The following is a 19,453-nucleotide window of genomic DNA, read 5'->3' as shown; positions in this document are numbered from 1 at the left end:
TATCATTCAGTCCAGAGGCTAAGCCTGGCACAGGTAAGTGAAATAAATGTTTTGCAAAATATTCTGCAGTGTTTACAATTGAATGTAGGTTCGTATGCAGTTTGTTTGAAGTACAGGTAAGTCAAGAATTCGAAATTACTGTACAGATTACTTTTCAGTTACTTTTTCTACTCGGTGTGAAATGCCTAGATATCACACTGGGACATTTCCCAGAGAAAAGGCAAGTGAAATCAGCTTTGCACAGTTGTTGTTTTTCAGGTTTCCATGCAAATCAACTCCACACTTCGAACATTCCTCAGAGAAAAACAGTCAAAGTATTCCTATGGAGAGAAATGAAGTTATCGCTTACCAGGTAAGTACTCAGTCTTTGGTGTTGAATTTCTGGGGTTAGAACAAGGGTTCCCCCATGGTAAAGGATGAACTCTCAAAACACCCTCAATGGCACTAGGGCAGCCGGATACAGAGTGCTGAGGCCCAGTGTTATCCTCCGGTTCGTGGCTGGTCACGAGCAGACCACAAGGTTGTGGGAGCAAAGCTCCTGGTGTTAGGCTCAGGCCAAAGGTTTAGCACACACAGTGCACCTGCAGTGGCGCTGGTGCGGCTGGGTGCAGGGTGCTGTTTTGGCATCAGGTGCCCTGTTTTCAATGTTATTTTTTTGGTTTGGGTTTTTAGCTGCACGCTCAGTCCAGGAAGACTTCAGGGAGGAACCAACAGCTGGGCGGATAAGTTGGAGGGCTTGGGGAAGTAGGTGCTGTGAGAAAGTGCCCTCTTTCTTGCATGGTATGCCCCACTTTTTGCTAGATGTTCTGAGAGTGAGTGTGCCCTGGTCTCCTGCTAATCAGGTGTCCAGGGCTATGTTCCTTCCCTAAAACTGCATTGAAGCATAAACCCAATTGGTATCTCTGGCCACGTCAGCCCCTGGGAAATGGTACCACAGGTACCCAGGGCACTGTGACTAGAGAAGGCCCCTAAGGGCTGCAACACTTATTGTGCCACCCTTAGAGGCCCTGTACCCCGACACACACACACTGCCTTTGTTCTGCACCAAGACACTCAGCCTGCAAAGTGAAGAGTCGACATGGCGCACATCTCTGTGTGCCATACCCACAAACCACTGCCCTGGCATACATCAGTCATCCCTCTGGCTGGGTGCCCTATGCCAATGGTGAGGGTACAGGTGCATGAACCCTGTACCCCTACAGTACCCAGGTCCATTACAGGGCACTGTAAGTGCAGTGCTGCCATTAAGAGTATACGGTGCTGGGAGTTTGTCGTTACAAACTCCATAGCACCATAATGGCTACACTGAAGACTGGGAAGTTTGGTATAAAACTTCTCAGCAGATTAAACCCACACTGATGCCAGTGTGGGATTTAATGTTAAAAGCAAATATCACCACAGAGGGCATCTTAGAGATGCCCCCTGAAACTCGACCAACCTCCAGTGACCTGACTGAGTGGCTGCCTAGACTGCCGCCACCAGATATGTTTCTGGACCCCTGGGTCGAGAGCTTGCTGCTCTCAGGGGCCTGAAACAATGCACATCCTGGGACGAGGTGCCAAGCCTCCTCCCCCAGGATGGGCAGGGTTCACGAATCAGAGGCTTCAAAGGAATGCTGCCTGTGTGAGCCTCCCCAGACCATTTGCTGCTTTCAGCCACTGGTCCCCACTGGTTCTACCCACCACTTTGGGGGGGAGGGGGTGGGGGGGTTGGGGAGGGGGGGGGGGCTTGAGAGCCAGTGGGAAAAACAAGTGAGGAAGAGAGGTGTGCCCACCTCTGTCAACTCCTCCCCTAAGGTGGGGGAGGCGAGGTAAAGCAAAAACTCAAGTCCCTGCCATCTTGAGGATGTGTGGACCCAGCTAACCAGGGACAGGCTCCTGCCACCCTTCCATTGGAGAGTGGCAGAATAGGGGGTGTACCTGTAAATCTAGGGGTGTTACAGGTAGGTAAAGGGCAGGGTCGCCCCTAAATTTAGTATTTAGGGGCACCCTGAACCTTTCTTCCTCAGATCCAGCAACCACAAGAAAAAGACGAGAAGGAGGACGAGAAGTCATGCAGAGCTAACAAGAGGACGACAACCACTGACTTGGCCCTAGCCCACAGGCCTGTCCCCCCTCAAACCTGCTCCTGCAAAACGCCGGCGTGTCCAGCGACCAGCAACCTTAGGAGGGAACTGCCTTCACTTTCCAAGCTGTTTCTCCCGTGCACACCGGACGTGTTTGAACTGCAGCTTCTGGTGCCAGCCAGGAACTGCAAATCCAGCCCACTCTGTACCTCACTTTGGTGCAGTATATATAGAGCCAGTTTCTTACAGGGGCATCTCGGATTCTTTTCTCCAGGGCAGATAGATGCAGGGGTGTCTTTTGAGGACGATTTCACCTTACTGGGTCATTCGCGGTTCAGGGGTGGGGGGGTGTTTCCGTGTAGAGGCTGCAGGCGACGTCTGAGAGCCCTGGAGCGGTCAAGCCACGGTGGACTGAGACTCTGGAGCGCAGGTGGACCTCGCTGGGACCAGTGGGCCACTCGAACACGGCCGTAGCCGACGGGTGCAGTGGTGGTTCCAGGCGTTGGGTTTCTTTGTCCTCAGAAAGCTCAGAGTCTGTCTTGGGATTTTTCTTTTGAACAGAGCTGCTGTTCACAGGAGATCCGGTCTTTGTTGAGACAGTCAGCCCTCCCAGGGTTCTGGAGGTAGCTGGCTGCAGGACCAGGCGTCTTTTGACACACGATCTCTGGAAACTGCAGAAGGGCCGGTAGGGCTGGGGCAAAGTCAGTTGTTCTCTGAAGTGTCCTCTGCTGGGCGTCTTCTTTTTTCCTTTCTCTTCTTAGGTTGTGGGAATCGGACTTCTTGGTTCAGGGCTGCCCCCTAAATACTGTATTTAGGGGGTGTTTCAGGGGTCTCGAGGTCAGTAGCCAATGGGCTACTGACCTTAGCATGACAACACCCTTGGTGTGCTCACCCCACATGGGGGAGTGAGCACAATCCCCATTACTGATTGGCGAGTGCCTGCCGTCTTTAAGATGGCGGGCACTGAAGAGTGAGCTTCACCTGGAATCCCCCACCTGAGGGGTGGGGTTGGCAGAGGTGGGCACACCTTCGGGGCTGGCAATTTTTTCAGCCTGTCTTTCCGCTGAAAAGAAGGGGAGACAGGAAAGATTAGTTACTTACCTGTAATCCTAGTTCTCTTCAAGGGGTATACTCATTAAAGTCATAAGTCCTGAATAATCCCCACTCATGAGCGGGAACCCGGAACATATAATAAAATATATATATATATATATATATGTGTAAATATATATAATAGTACATAGTACTAAACAAATTATACACATATATATATATGTATAACCAATAAAATGCAGCCCAACATAACCCATAGGCTAATAAAGCCATAATTACATATTTTCTGCAGTATGAAAATAAACTATATAAACAATGCAATAAAAAGGCATGAGCCTCAAAAGCATTCCATATTCAGCAACAAACCTTTTATTTTCATCAAAGAATTTGTAATAAAAGGCAATTAGCCTAAGAAGGCTGCATACAGAAAAACTATCCCTGTACAGAAAATCAGACTGACATCTCGCCTTTAAGGCCTCAGAGAATCTGAACACTTTGCCTTTAAGGTCTCCAGGGAACTCTGTTCCCATCATGCACCACAGGTGACAGTTAGGTCAGTTCTTTTGTACGGTACAGTAAACTTAGCAGGAATCTGCATCTAGAAACACAATATTACTATATTCAAAAAACCATAAAGCTACTGCTCGCCCGGGGAGGCGGGAGGGTGCTTATGACTTTAATGAGTATACCCCTGGAAGAGAACTAGGATTACAGGTAAGTAACTAATCGTTCTCTTCCAGGGGATACTCATTAATAGTCATAAGCACTGAATAGAGTAGCAAGCTCATACCCACAAAACGCGGGCGAACAGAGAAAATATTAACAACAGCTGTAACACACAGATCTCAGCTAGAATTAGCAAATAAATGTCTAAGAGATGCTTGCCCAACTTGTGCATCTGCCTGTGTGTCTGAGTCAAGGCAATAATGGCGAGTAAAAGTATGCACTGAACGCCAATTTGCCATAGAAACATTTCTAAGGAGAGCTATGGTAGAAGCTTTCCCTCTTGTAGAATGTGCCTTTGGTCTTCCTGACAAAGACCTATTTGACAACTGATAAGTTAGAAGGATACAAGAAACAATCCATCTAGCAATTGACCTATTAGATGCTGCAGAGCCTGTATTAACAGGACCATAGTTAATGAACAAACGGTCTGATTGTCTCAAAGTCTTTGTTCTATCCAAATAAAACTTAAGGACTCTATTCAGATCCAAGGAATGAAGAGCCCTTTCAGCAGGACAAGTAGGATTTGGGAAAAAGGTAGGCAAGGTTATGGCTTGATTAATATGAAAATCTGACACTACCTTGGCAGAAAAGCAGGTTGCGTCCTGAGTACCACTCTATTAGAATGAAACACAGTAAACGGTTCTTTGCAACACAGAGCCTGAATCTCGCTCACTCTACGAGCAGAAGTAATAGCCACCAGAAACGCTACTTTCCAAGTTTAGTGTTGCAAGGAAGACTTATGTATAGGCTCAAAAGGAGCACCCATTAACTTAGTTAACACCACATTAAACTCCCACGGTGGAGAAGGAGACCTGACTGGCGGATACACCTTTCTCAAACCTTCCAGAAAATCCTTTACTACAGGCATCCCAAAGAAGGAGGCCTGAGTTGGTGATTTTCTGTAGGCTGTGATCGCAGCAAGATCGACTTTAATAGAATTAAATCTAAGACCAGATCTTGCTAAATGTAAGAGGTAGGGCAAAATCACCTGTTCCTGACCATGGATAGGATCAAACCCATTACTCTCATACCACAGATAAAATCGTTTCCACTTAAATCCATAGGATTTCCTTGTAGAAGGCCGTTTCCCCTCCTTAAGGATGTGCATACAGTCAGGATTCAACTGCAAGTGTCCATACTGGATGACTTCAGGAGCCATGCTGCCAGGCGCAGGGAGGACAGATTGGGGTGGAACACTCTCCCCTTCTGCTTGGACAGAAGATCCGGGGGACACGGCAATCTCCTGTGTGCTACTTCCGACAACTGAAGGAGATCTGGAAACCACCACTGGTGTGGCCTCTCTGGGGCAATCAGAATCATCCTGGAGTCGGTTCTGTACATCCTGTTGATTACTGTTGGTATCAAAGGGGTCGGTGGAAAAGCGTACATTAAGTTCTGACATCAGTCTATCAAAAGGGCATTCCCCTGAGACCCGTTCTGGGGAAACCTGGACGCGAAGACTGGGCATTTTGCGTTTTCCGCGTCTGCGAACAGATCGATATCTGGTGTTCCCCATGCCTGAAAAATACTGTTTGTAACTTCCTCGTTGAGAACCCAATCGTGAGCCTCGACGAAATCTCTGCTTAGGCAATCCACTTGCTAGTTGAGAGCTCCCGGCAGATGTACAGCTGTTATCGACAAGTCTCTCGCCAGTAACCAATTCCAGATGGTCTGGGCTTCTATGGACAGAGTCCTGGACCCAGTACCCCCCTGCTTGTTTAAATAATACATTGTCGGTGTATTGTCTGTTTGCACCAAGAGGGACCGAGACTGGAATGATGGAAACAGGGACTTGAGGGCTAGATGAACAGCCCGCAGCTCCAGCAGGTTGATGTGATAGCCCTTCTCTGAGTCGGACCATGGCCATTGTACTTGCAGAGGGCCCATATGAGCACCCCAACCCTGCAGTGAAGCGTCCGTGATCATAGTCTGCACCGGAGGGTCTTGATGAAACGGAACACCTCTCATTAAGTGTGATCTTTTCATCCACCACCTGATGGAATCCTTGGAGGACTGATGAAGAAGAACTCGATCCTCCCAACATCCCATCCTCTGACTCCACTGATCCTCTAGACACTGTTGTAAAGGACACATGTGCAACCTTGCGTTTGGAACTATGAAGATGCACGATGCCATGGATCCCAGAAGAGAAGATACTTGACGAACTGTCGGATAAGTGGATTGACGAAGCAGTTGACACTTCGACCTGATTGATAACCACCTCTCCTCCGAAGGACACACGTTTTCTCTTTCTATGTCCAGAAGAGCTCCCAGGTAGTGGATCCACTGAGTAGGGTTCATAATTGATTTTTTGAAATTGACCTGGAGACCCAACTTGTGCATGAGATGAAGACATAGACAGATGATCTTCCAACAGAGATGGGGACAAACTTTTTAGGAGCCAGTCGTCCAAGTAAGGATAAATGAAAATTCTCTGCTTTCGAAGGAAGGCAGCAACCACCGCCATACACTTGGAAAACGTTCGGGGAGCTGACTTTAGCCCGAATGGAAGTACTGCATTCTGGTAGTGATGAACAGACAATTGAAACTGAGAAATCTGCGATGCCTTTTGGAGATTGGAACACGAAAATATGCATCCTTCAGGTCGATGGAACAAATCCAGTCCCCTTGATGTAACTGAGGGAATATTTGATGGAGCGCTAACATTCGAAACTTTTCCTTTCGAATGAACCGGTTCTACAGTCTCAGATCCAGTATGGGCCTGAATTCTGCTTTGGGACCTTTCTTTTTCACCAGAAAAAAACTGGAGTACAGACCTTGGTTTCGCTGTGGACGAGTTACTTTCTCTATTGCTTTCTTGCACAGAAGGATGTTTGCTTCTTTTTGCAAAAGCTTTAGATTGTGATGAAAAATTACCTTCGGACTGATAATGGGAGGAGGTACCTTGAATTTTAGGAGGTAGCCATTTTGGATAATGCCGATGACCCACCTGTCCTTTGTTAATCTTCTCCACTCGTCCAAGTATGATGCAATGCTTCCTCCTACCGGAGTGGACAACGGCTGCGGAGGAAGTCTCTTCTCATTGCTTCTGAGGCTGTTTTGCAGCAGAGGACTGTTGTCTGTTCCCCCCTGCCTCGCCCAGGTCTGCGCTGTTGAAATTGAGACATCTGTTGGTTCTGGCCTTGATTTTGCGACGACCAGTTCGACGATTGCCCACGTTGCTGGAACGACCTCTTGTCATAAGGATGAAAATTACGCCGGCGGAAGTCTTTCTTCTTCTCCAGGCCCACTGCCTTCAGAGTGGCCAGCTCCGACTTCATCTTGGTCATCTCATCATCCGCATGAGATCCGAATAATGTCGACCTGTTGAAGGGTAGATTAACTATCTTTCTTTGGGCATCTGCTTAAGACCCGTGAGACGCAGCCAAGCCGATCTTCTGGAGCATACGACGTGGGCATAACCGTGCGCTGCCAGACCAGCCGAATCCGCAGCCGCACTTATACTTTGGTTTGCCACAAAACCACCTTCTTCCACAATCTCCAGGAAATCTTTCTGATCTTCCTTTGTAAGTTTGTCTGCAAACCTCGCCATAGAGTCCCATAAGAGGCGATCATAGCGACCCAGCAAAGCCGCAGCACTGGCCACTCTCATGACCGAACCAGCTGTGTTACACATCCTTCGGCCCAAGGAATCCATATTTTTGCTGTCTTTCTCAGGTGGGGCAGATGAGACAGACGTAGCCGAATGGGCCTTCCTGGCTGCAGCCACTATGAGAGAATCTGGTGGCGGATCTGTGCGCAGGAACAGGGGGTCTTGATCCGGTGCCTTATATTTTTTCGCAATCCTTAAGGGCCCTGATCCTACTGTCGCTGGAGTCAAGAATGTCTTCATTGCTAGTTCCAACAAACCAGGCACCAGTGGAAGAAGAGGCCCAGCAGAGGACTTTTGATGTAAAGTCTCAAATATGACAGAAGATTTCACCTGAGGCACTGTCATAGTAATGTTGAATTTACTCGCCCCACGACACAAAACCTCATTGAAGGTTCCTAAATCATCTACAGGCGAAACCCTAGAGGGTGGTGTTGATGAAATCGTGAGCGAATAGCCTCTGTAAGAAGACCTTGTTGGAGATGTAGAAGCAGGAGATCTATGTCTTCTCTCAGGAATAGTAGATCGATGCCTAATGCGTTCCCTAGAGCGCGAACGCCTTGGCACTGGAGATCTGGATCTCCTTGGAGACCCACCAGCCGGTGGTCTCGAAGCCTCCATAGTCAGTGGTCTTTGATTAGGTCTTGGCTGCATCTTCCAATGACGGATGCTCTCTAGCCATCTTGGAGACATACCTGCAGGTGGTGTTTTACGCACCGGAGAGCCCTCCGGGGAAACCTGCACAATCTGCATTCCCAACGAAGAAGAAGAAGAAGCAGATGAGGAAGCCCCAATTGAATGTGGAGACCCAGAAGCTGGAACCTGCACCTCTCTGGGGACCAACTGTCTTTCTCCTGACGCTGACTTTCTTGACATCGAGTCAGAATGAGCCACCACTGAAGAATCTTGGTGTGGAGAGGCTCCGACCACTGGAGATCTGTTCACCGATGCCCTTGACTGCAGGTTGTGTGAAGCAGACCTTGGAGGGTCATCCAACACCCTCAACGCTGATTCAGACCTCGACAAAGACCTATGAGAGGTCCTAGAGGCTGATCTAGAATGCCTCGACGTCGACCGTGAGACAAGCAGCAGAGACCTCGACGTCTACTTCCTCGACGTCTGACATTTTCTCGACGCCGACTGGACAATCTCAAGCCCGAGGCATGCCTCGACGTCGAACCATGTCTCGACGGCGATCTGGATCGTCTTCTCTTTTCAGGTCTCGACGTCGTACCTTCGTCTCTCGACGTTGATCTGAACTTTTCTCTCGACGTCGATCTAACTCTTCCTCCTGACGACTATCGCACTCTCTCTCTCGATGTCGAACGCCTTGCTCTCGATGTCGTCCTCACAGCAATCGACACCAGCTGTCTCGACGTCGATACACTTCTCGACGGCGACCTCGATCTCCGCTTCGACACCGACTTATGCCTCACCGGCGATGTCTTCGACGTCGATGCAGTTTTCTCTGGTCTCAACGTCGACGGTGATCTTGATTGACGCCGCACTTACTTTCTTCGACGTCGACGCTTCCTGATGTCGTTTTTTCTTGCTTTTACCTTCAGGAGAAGCAGATCTTCAACGTTTTGAATGAGAAGGGGACCTTCCAGATGACAAAACATTCTTTGCCCCCTTTTCACGACGTCCTTCTCTCTCCATAAGCCCCAAAAGCCGAACCTTTTCTCTCTCTTTCCAAGTTCTGCTAGAAAGCTTGAGGCAGTGGTATTTTTCCACATCATGTGTGGAAGGTAGACAAACCACACAAACAGAATGAGGATCTGTTTTGGACATCTTCTTCCAACAGGAAGGACACTTATAGAATAAAGGTGGCATAACTGACTAAAAGTTTTTTAAAGATTTAGTCAGAAAAGGTAGAAAAACACCACTAATAGCCAATACTGTCAAAAAAGACATGAAAAACAACAAATTCCGACTGAAAACAGTCAAATTCAGCCGAGCTCAAGTTCCAGGTTCCTCACAGAACAAGCCGGAAAAAAGAACTGACCTAACTGTCACCTGTGGTGCATGATGGGAACAGAGTTCCCCTGGAGGCCTTAAAGGCAAAGAGTTCAGATTCTCTGAGGCCTTAAAGGCGAGGTGTCAGTCTGATTTTCTGTACAGGGATAGTTTTTCTGTATGCAGCCTTCTTAGGCTAATTGCCTTTTTTTACAAATTCAATGATGAAAATAAAAGGTTTTTTGCCGATTATGGAATGCTTTTGAGGCTCATGCCTTTTTATTGCATTGTTTATATAGTTTATTTTCATACTGCAGAAAATATGTAATTATGGCTGTAGGAAGGTGGATATCTGACTATGGTTACCCCGAACTTTTTGCCTAGTGTTTGGCTGGTTTTTGACTTAGTTGGCCTGGGATTCTGCTATTCAGGGCCCCAGGCTTCCTGCTCTCAGTTAAAATGGACTCCATGTACCCTAGGTACATATCTAATTGGATACTGAGTCACCTTATCAGTCCCTGTACAGTGTACCTTAGGTACCCAGGGCATAGGTGTACCCAGGGGCTGCAGCATGTATTATTCCACCCCTGGCTGGCCATCCAAAACTGACACAACTGGCTGCTAAGACGGCTGGGGCAAGGTGGTGTAATCACCCTTTGCTATAGATATAGTATACCTATATCTAACCCCAAAATGGACACATAGATTCCTATCAGTCACTCCTATGGCAGGTCTTATCAATCCTGAAGGCAGAGTGCTTGGAATTATGTGAGATGGTGCTCTAGCATGAGCTGAGCCTGTCTACAGCTTTCGGAACCAAGTCCTTTAGCTGTTTCCATGATAACGCTATACCATATACTCTTAAGTGCATTATCATCCTCGCGGTTGAATGCTAACTTTGGTATAGCATTATCAAAACATGTCGAGTAAGGTGTCATACGAATTGGAATACTACCCCCTCGCCAATTCTGGCGACGGGGGTAGCATTCCACCCTTCTAGAGGGACACGACATGTATGTAACTGTGAACCCCGGTTAAAGTTAACTCGAGCCTTGGCATCACAAAATGGATGCTGCCGCCACAGACACAAGTCTGACCTCCTGCTGCTGGGAGTCCTTCCAGCGAGGGAGGCTCGGACAAAGGGTTTCCTGCCTTGGGAGGTGCTAGCACCACCCCAGACAGGATTTTGTGTATTGGGTAGGACAGGCCTGAAAGGAATGAGACATGCCTGGGGCACACAAGGTGCCCTGTGCATACACCAGTTCAAACCAGTTACTGGGGCATCCCTGCCCCAGCTCTGGCGCGAAAACCGGACAAAGGATAGGGGGTGTGTGAGAAGTTGGCCTGATGTGCAGTGCTCACTATTCTAGTGATCACTATATATCAGTCCAGACAACCCTTATTGATGATTGGTTGTAAGTCAACCTTATAGACCAGCTATCCTAGTAGCATGGATACGAGCAGTCTAAGGCTAAGACTCTAGAGGGCGTGTTAAGCCAGCTGTTTTACCATCACATTACCCCTTGAACACCCAGTGAAAGGACACCACACAAGTGTTATGAAAATAAACAATGTATTTATTAGAATCACAACAACCCTGTACTCTTTATGAGGACAGGGTGCTAAGCACACAACAAAACTCTTACGAAAAATACTTAAGTTAGCACAGTATATACAAATGCCCGAGGGGCCCGAAAAACCATATACTCTAAAAGTGGAATGCGAAATTACTAGCAGGTAAGTACAGTACTAATAGGCTTTGGAATCGCTAGGACTTGACTATGGAATCGTTAGATTACTTCTAGGAGGCCTAGGGGACTCGGGTGCAGAGTGTGCACTCTCACGCGGGATGCGGGACAAAGTCTATGGAAACTAGTAACGTTAAAGTTAGTGTTCACGGGCGAACCCGACCTGGTAGGGAGAAAACGACAGTGGATCCTGACCCTTGGATAGTGAGGCTATGCTGGGACACCGAAGTGCCGAAGTTACCTAGCCCAGGGGCTGCAGCTGCATAGGTCTCAAAAGACGTCGGGAATCCTCGTTGCCGGACCAGGAGCCTGGAAGAAAGATGCTGGCAGGCGACCAGTGAAGAGAGTTCGAAGTGATCCAAGCCTGGATCTCGAAGATAGAGGACACCTGAAAGCAGAGGGGACCAAGTTCGTGACTACTAGCCAGTAGTCAGTGGGCACCAGGAGGGCACCGGATGGTAGTCACCTCGACTAGGTGAGTGGGCGACGCTGGCTCTGCAGATCTCACGGACCAGGAGGCGTTGTCGGCGACCAGGATGGAGAGGCGAGCTGTCCCACGATGGATGAAGCTGTCGGCGTCAAAGTTACCCAGGATTGGGCAACAAGCCTTGGCTAATTCAAGCCCACGCGGTGGACTCAAAATGGCGTCTTGAGTGGACCAGGAGGGTCCAGGGTGCTCCTCTTCTGGAAGGGAGCAAGGGCCAGTCTGGAGCAACCAGACCAGCAGCAGTGATGTCGTCGGGCGTCGTTCAGAAGGCCACAAGCCAGCGGGCTAGTAGCCAAACAACGCGGTGAGCAGCAAAAAGCAGAAGGGCCCCACGCAGATCGTGGAGATGCTGGGAGGCTGCACTTCGGTGCTGGAGCTGCTCAGGGTCGGGGCTTCTCGGACCCCAAAGCACTCACCAGGAAATTACTCGGCGGGCTTGCTGGAAAGAAGTCGTGCAGTCTTGAAGATGGCCGGTCCCTCGAGGTCTCGTCACACCCACGAATCTCAGCGTGACTGATGATGCAGGTAGAGGTCAGAGGTGCCAGGGAAGCCGGTTCTCGTCGAGCTGGGCAGTCGGATTCCGGAGGAAGGACTTGCAGCAGACCGCAGTGTTCTTAGATGGTGCCTGCGGATGCAGGGTGACTACTCCTTAGTCACAAGGGAGAATCTTGAAGAAGGAAATCTTGAAGTCCTTTCGTAGAAAGTCGTGTCTTGATTCCAAAGATGATCTGATTTGGAAGGGGGCCAGTCTCTACCTTTATCTGGGAAAAGGGGGCTGGCACGCGACTAGGTCCTGCCCTAGGGGTGGGACCAGGAGGGGGGTGGTTACACCCACTTCCTTGGCGGGCTTTTCCCCAGCACAGGGTCTGGAGTGTCCCTGGAACTGGTTCAAGCCAGCCTATGCACAGTGAGCACCGGGGTGCCACGTGCAGTCACCTTCCTCTGAAGCCCTGCCTACCTACAATACACAAAATCCTGTCTGGGACGGTGCTGGCACCGCCCCTGGCAGGAAACCCTTTGTCCTTATCTCCTGCTCTGGGAGGACTCCCAGCAGCAGGAGGGCAGACTTGTGTCTCGGTGGCAGCATCCCTTTTGTGGAGCTGAGGCTATGTTTGACTTTAACCGGGGTTACAGGCTACATGCATGTCGTGTCCCTCTAGAAGGGTGGAATGCTAACCCCGTCGCCAGAATTGGCGAGGGGTTAGTATTCCAATTCGTATGACACCTTACTCGACATGTTTTGATAAAGCGATACCAGAGTTGGCACTTAACCGCGAGGATTATAATGCACTTAAGAGTATATGGTATGCGATATCATGGAAACGGCTAAGGGATGGGTCCCGAAAGCCGCAGACAGGCTCAGCTCATGCCAGAGCACCATCTCACACGATTCCAAGCACTCTGCCTCCAGGATTGTTAAGGCCTGCCATAGGAGTGACTGATAGGAGATCTGTGTGTCCATTTTAGGGGTAGATATAGGTATACTATATCTAAAGCAAAGGGTGAGTACACCACCTTGCCCCAGCTGTCGTGCAGCCAGTTGTGTCAGTTTAGTTAGTCAGCCCAGGGGTGGCACAATACATGCTTCAGCCCCTGGGAGACTTCTGGGTGCACCTCAGCCCTGGGTACAGGGTCTTGGAGAGGGCCCAGTGCCAATTCAGTACCTGAGTACAATTTGGATAGAGAGAACAGTTAGGCTGTGGGTCTGATTAGTAGGCCCACAGCCAGGGAAAGTCGTAAACCAGTGCAGCAAAAAAGCAAAAATCTGGGTGATCATAGGATTGCAGACCCTACTCTCCTACAGGGTGTAACCACCCCCCTTCCTGGTCCCACCCAGGGGAGGGACCTAGTAAATAGTGCAGCCCCCTTTAGGAGAATAAAGGTAGGAGCTGGTCCCATTCCAAATTAGATTATACTGAACAACTTTACAAGAAGAAACTCTGGACTTCGACGTTCTGCTCCACAGAAGACTGAAGAATCTCCCTTGTGGGCAAGGAGTGTCCACCCTGCAACTGCAGGCACCATCAAGCGTCCAGCGGCTTCACTTTGTCGTCTTCCCTTGAGTATCCAGACTTCAGAGCCCGACGAGACGTGGATTCCCAGACCTCTCCGACCTCCAACTCACATCTGCAGCACAGCTGAGATCCGTGGGTGCGACGAGACACGTGGGACCAGCCATCTTGAAAGAACCTGCACTTCGCTTTCAGCACGACTCCCGAGGTAAACTCGACCAAGTGCTTTGGGGACTGAGAAGCCCCAGCCCTGAGCAGCCCCTGCACCGAAGATCAGCCCTCCAGCTTCCACGAGATCTGCGTGGGGCCCTTCTGCTTGTTTGCTGCTCGACCCGTTGTCTGGTCACTTGCCGTCTGGCTAGTGGCCTCCTAGACGACGATCCTTGAAAACTTCACTGCTGGTCTGGTTGCTCCAGACTGGCCCTGGCTCTCTTCCAAAAGAGGAGCACCCCGGACTCTCCTAGTCCGCACCATACGCTTTTTCCACTCACCGCGTGGGTTGCCTTTGCCTGTTGACGCCGAATCCGGAACAGACACCGCCGACAGCGAGAGCCTGCGTGGGACAGCTCGTGCCTCCATCCTGGTCGTCGAAGACACCTCCTGGTCCACGTGGCTGCAGAGTCAAGCGTCCACTCTTCACCTGATCGCGACGACGACATCTGGTTCCTTCCTGGTTCCACTCCAGTCACTGGCTAGTGACTTTGAACATTGTCCCCTCTGCTTTCAGGTCTTCAGCTTTCCTGATCCACCCTTGGATCACACCGGACATCTTTCTCCTGGTCGCCTGCAGCATCTTTTCTTTCAGGCTCCATAGACTTCAACGCAGAAACCCGACACGACTTCGCACCTATGCACCTGCAGCCCGTGGGTGAGGTAACGAGAGCATTTCGGTGCTCAAGGGTAGCTTGACTCTCCTAGTGCCCAGATTCACAGTCGTTTTAGTCCTACCTAGTCAGGATTGTCCGTACTCACCTTTTTTTTTAACTGTACTGTCCATAGACGTTGTTACGCATCCCTTGTGTGAGTTCACACTCTGCACCCGCGTCCCGTGGGCCTCCTATTACTTACCTAAGGTTAGGATAGCGTAGTCCCAGCGGTCCTACAGCCTCTGGACAGCTCCATTTCTTCTATTGACTTCCTTAACCCATTTACTTAGTATATGGTTTGCCGTGCCCCTAGGGCACCATTGTAATTTTGTGCAACTTATCGTATTTTTCCTATGAGATTGTCATGTGCTTAGCCCTCTGACCTCATAAAGAGTTCAGAGGTGTTTGTTATTAATACATATATTGTTTATTTTCATAACAACCTGTGTGGTGTCCTTTCATCTGGTATTCAAGGGGTTATATTGTGGTAAAACAGCTGGCTTCACATGCCAAAAGAGTTTAGCCTAAGACTGCTTTGTCCATGCTACCATTAGGATAGCTGGTCTATAAGGTTGACTTACAACCAATCACCATAAGGGTTGTTTGGACTGATACAAGGTGCTCACTAGAACTAGTTCAAGTTCAAGTTCGAGCATTTGTATAGCGCACTACTCACCCAGAGGGTCTCAAGGCGCTGGGGGAAGGGTTCAATATTTGTCGAATAGCCAGGTTTTGAGTTCTTTTCTGAAGGAGATGTGGTTCTGAGTAAGGCGGAGGTGGGTGGGGAGAGAGTTCCAGGTCTTGGCAGCCAGGAAGGAGAAGGATCTGCCACCCATGGTGGATTTCCGGATGCGCGGGATTGCGGCGAGGGCTTGATTGGACGATCTTAGTTGGCGGGTGGGTTTGTAGAAGGACAGTCGGGTGTTGAGGCATTCAGGTCCTAGGTTGTAGAGGGCTTTGTGTGCGTGGGTGAGAAGGCGGAAAGTAATTCTTTTGTTGACGGGTAGCCAGTGAAGGTCTTTTAGATGTCCAGAGATGTGATCTTGGCGAGGGATGTCTAATATGAGTCTTGCTGACGCGTTTTGGATGCGCTGGAGTTTTTTCTGTAGTTTTGCTGAGATTCCGGCGTATAGTGTGTTACCATAGTCCAGTCGACTCGTGACCAAGGCGTGGGTGACAGTCTTTCTTGTCTCGAGGGGGATCCAGCGGAAGATCTTTTTGAGAATGCGAAGTACGTTGAAGCAGGAGGACGAGACGGCGTTGACTTGTCTGGACATCGAGAGAGAGGAGTCTAGGATGAAGCCAAGGTTACGTGCATGGTCTGTGGGTGTGGGTGCTGCGCCCAGAGCGGAAGGCCACCAAGAGTCGTCCCAGGCTGAGGGGGAAGATCCTAGGATGAGCACCTCCGTTTTGTCTGAGTTGAGTTTAAGGCAGCTATGTTTCATCCATTCGGCTACTTCTTTCATGCCTTCGTGAAGGTTGGTTTTGGCGGTGTTGGAGTCTTTGGTGAGGGAAAGGATTAACTGGGTATCGTCGGCGTAAGAGATGATGTTACGGTTGTGTTGACGCGCGATGGAAGCGAGAGGACTCATGTAGACGTTGAAGAGGGTTGGGCTGAGTGATGATCCTTGTGGTACGCCGCAGATGACTTCGGTGGCCTTTGAGTAGAATGGTGGAAGTCGGACTCTTTGAGTTCTTCCAGTGAGGAATGAGATGATCCAGTCCAAGGCTTTTCCTTGTATGCCGATGTTGCTGAGGCGATGTATAAGGGTACTGTGACAGACTGTGTCGAAAGCGGCGGAAAGGTCGAGTAGGATGAGGGCCACCGTTTCTCCGTTGTCCAGGAGTGTTCGGATGTCGTCGGTCGCTGCAATGAGGGCGGTTTCGGTGCTGTGTTTGGCTCGAAACCCAGATTGGGATGGATCAAGGGAGTTGTTGGATTCGAGGAAGGCAGCGAGTTGGCTGTTGACGGCTTTCTCGATGACTTTGGCCGGGAAAGGGAGGAGGGATATGGGTCGGTAGTTTTTAAGTTCAGAAGGGTCTGCTGTGGGTTTCTTTAGAAGGGCGCTGAGTTCGGCGTGTTTCCAGCTTTCTGGGAAGGTGGCAGAGTTGAACGAGCAGTTGATGACATCACGGAGATGGGGTGCGATGACTGACTCAGCTTTGTTGAAGATGTGTTGGGGGCAGGGGTCGGTTGGCGAGCCAGAGTGGATTGAGTTCATCAGGCGAATGGTGTCTTCAGTGGTGATTGGGTTCCAGGCGCTGAGGGTGTTAGTTGGCGGAGTAGGAACTGGGGGGGGAGGGGAAGGTAGATCGCTGGGGGTATTCTCGAAGCTGTTGTGGATGTCGGCAATTTTGTTGTAGAAGAAGGAGGATAACGCGTCGCAGAGGTCTTGGGAGGGAGTGATGTCGTTGGATGCTGCGGTGGGGTTGGTGAATTCTTTAACGATGTTGAAGAGTTCTTTGCTGTTATGAGAGTTGTTGTCGAGACGATCCTTGAATGCTGATTTCTTGGCGGATCGAATCAATTGGTGGTGTTTGCGGGTGGCTGACTTGAGGGAGGCCATGTTGTCGGAGGTTGGGTTTTTTCTCCAAATTTTTTCCAGGGTGCGGCATAGCTTCTTGGATTTTTTAAGTTCGTCATTGAACCAGGGAGCCTTTTTGCTGGCTGATCTCATCTGGTGCTTTTTCAGGGGTGCTAATTCGTCAGCACTGTGGGTAATCCATTGCCTGAGGTTGATGGCCGCTTGGTTTGGGTTCTTTGAGATGGTGGGAGGGTTTTGGTTGAGTGATGTGAGGAGTTGGTCGGAGGTGATTTTGTTCCAGTTTCTCCGAGGGATAGGCTGTGGCCGGTTAAGGGTCAGGGTGGTTTTGTAGCTGAAGTGAATACAGCTGTGATCCGTCCAATGGAGAGCTGTGGTGTGATGGAAGGAGATGTGTTTGCTGGAGGTGAAGATGGGGTCGAGCGTGTGTCCGGCTACATGGGTGGGGGTGTCCACAAGTTGTTTGAGTCCGAGATTGGACAGGTTGTCCAGGAGGGTGGTGGTGTTGCTGTCGTGTTTGTTATCAAGGTGGTAGTTGAGGTCTCCTAGAAGAATGTAGTTCTCGGAGGCGAGGGCGTGTGGGCTGACGAAGTCCGTGATGTCATCGCTGAATTGAGAGCGGGTACCTGGAGGCCTGTAGATGAGGGTGCCTCTAAGTGTGGTCCTGGGGTCGGTGTGGATCTGAAAGTGGAGATGTTCGGCGGTTGCGAGATTGTCGTCGGAGTTGGTTGTGATTTTGATGGTGTTTCTGTGGACGATGGCGATGCCACCTCCTGTTTGATTGGTGCGGTCTTTCCGGATAATCTTGTATGTGTCCGGTATGGCTATGGCGATGTCGGGTGCTGATGATGTGTTCATCCATGTTTCTGTAAGGAAGGCGATGTCCGGTGACGCAGTGTCAAGTAGGTCCCAGAGTTCAGTTGCGTGTCTGTGGACCGAGCGGGTGTTGAGCAGGATGCACTTTAGGCGGTTAGAGTCGGAACTGTGATTGGAGGACGTGGATTTGGTGAGAGTCCTGAAGCAGTTGAACTTGCAGGAGAGGCAAGCGAATGGGCCGTGAGTACGTCCAGGAGTAGTTTCGCAGCATAGTGGTGTACGTCCGGGGTTGAGGGGGAGGAGAGTAGCGGCATCATATGTGATTCTAGAGGGTAGGGAGCGGCGGGGACCAGGGGGTATGGCGCTGGGCGTGGTCCAGGCGCGGACGGGCGTAGACGGGCTTACCTTTGGCACGCATGGGTCGCGACCGCTGCGCGTAAACGCTGCGCGATTGTCCAGCTGTCATTAATGGAGGGTGGAAGGGGCGGAGCGTGGGCGGGGCGGCTGGGAGGCGGGAGCGTGGGGGGAGGGACGGGCTGGAGGCACAACCAAATGGCAACAAGCAGTAAATAGAAAACAAAGGCTAACACGCCGATATTGGGGCACACGTAAATAAAATAAAGCTAATGCAAATTAAAATACTTCCGTGGGCACAGTTAAGCACACAGCCACCATTAAATTCAATACTCAGCATGCGGCGCTATTATTGTCCAGCAATGCGAGGCGCTATTAGGCAAACACACGGTACAATAAATGTTCAGCAGTGCGAGGCGCTTGGAAATGTCTAAATTCAAATTAGCAGCAGTGTGGCGGAGAGCAGCGCTACGATACCCATAGCTGCAGGAGGCAAGGGGGAGCAACCGCTACGTCCGGAGACAGGCTGGTTACCTAGTGAACATCATATATCAGGCCAACTTCTCACAATGGCTTTATTAGCCTACGGGTTATGTTGGGCTGCATTTTATTGGTTATACATATATATGTGTATAATTTGTTTAGTACTATGAACTATTATTATGTACATTTACACACATATATATATATATATATATATATATATTTTATTATATGTTCCGGGTTCCCGCTCATGGGCGGAGATTATTCAGTGCTTATGACTTTAATGAGTATCCCCTGGAAGAGAAGGGGACCTGCTCCTGATAGCAGGACAGGCTGGGGGTTGCATTATAAAGGCTGCAATGCCTTTGAAGTTCCCCTGCCACATATGGCTCTTCCTGGCCTGGGGGAGGTGTGACCACCTACTCCCAGGAAAGGCTTTGTTTCTGGGCTTAGGAAGCAAAGACTCCCACCCCAGGGGTCCAGAAACCTGTCTTGTGGTGGCATATTGGTGTGTACCAGTCAGGGAACCCACCAGAGGTTGGACGTATTTCAGGGGGCATCTCTAAGATGACCTCTGAGTGCATTTTTCATTAAATCCCACACTGGCATCAGTGTGGGTTTAATGAGCTGAGAAGTTTGATATCAAACTTCCCAGTTTTCCGTAAAGCCATTATGGTGCTGTGAAGTTTGTAAACTCCCAGCACCATATACTATTAATGGCATTACTGCACTTA

The 19,453-nt window shown here is 49.8% G+C and overlaps 1 protein-coding gene across 1 annotated transcript in view; it reads right to left on the bottom strand.

Moving 5' to 3' along the window:
- ATRX (ATRX chromatin remodeler) overlaps nt 1–19,453 on the bottom strand; it is a 1,815,989-nt gene that overhangs the window by 507,610 nt on the left and 1,288,926 nt on the right. The gene's annotated exons all lie outside the window — the stretch shown is intronic.

Source organism: Lissotriton helveticus, chromosome 4_1 (assembly GCF_964261635.1).
Source record: "Lissotriton helveticus chromosome 4_1, aLisHel1.1, whole genome shotgun sequence".
Lineage (NCBI taxonomy): Eukaryota > Metazoa > Chordata > Amphibia > Caudata > Salamandridae > Lissotriton > Lissotriton helveticus.
The sequence above is the reverse complement of the archived record's forward strand: the minus strand, read 5'-3'. Positions and strand labels throughout refer to the sequence as shown.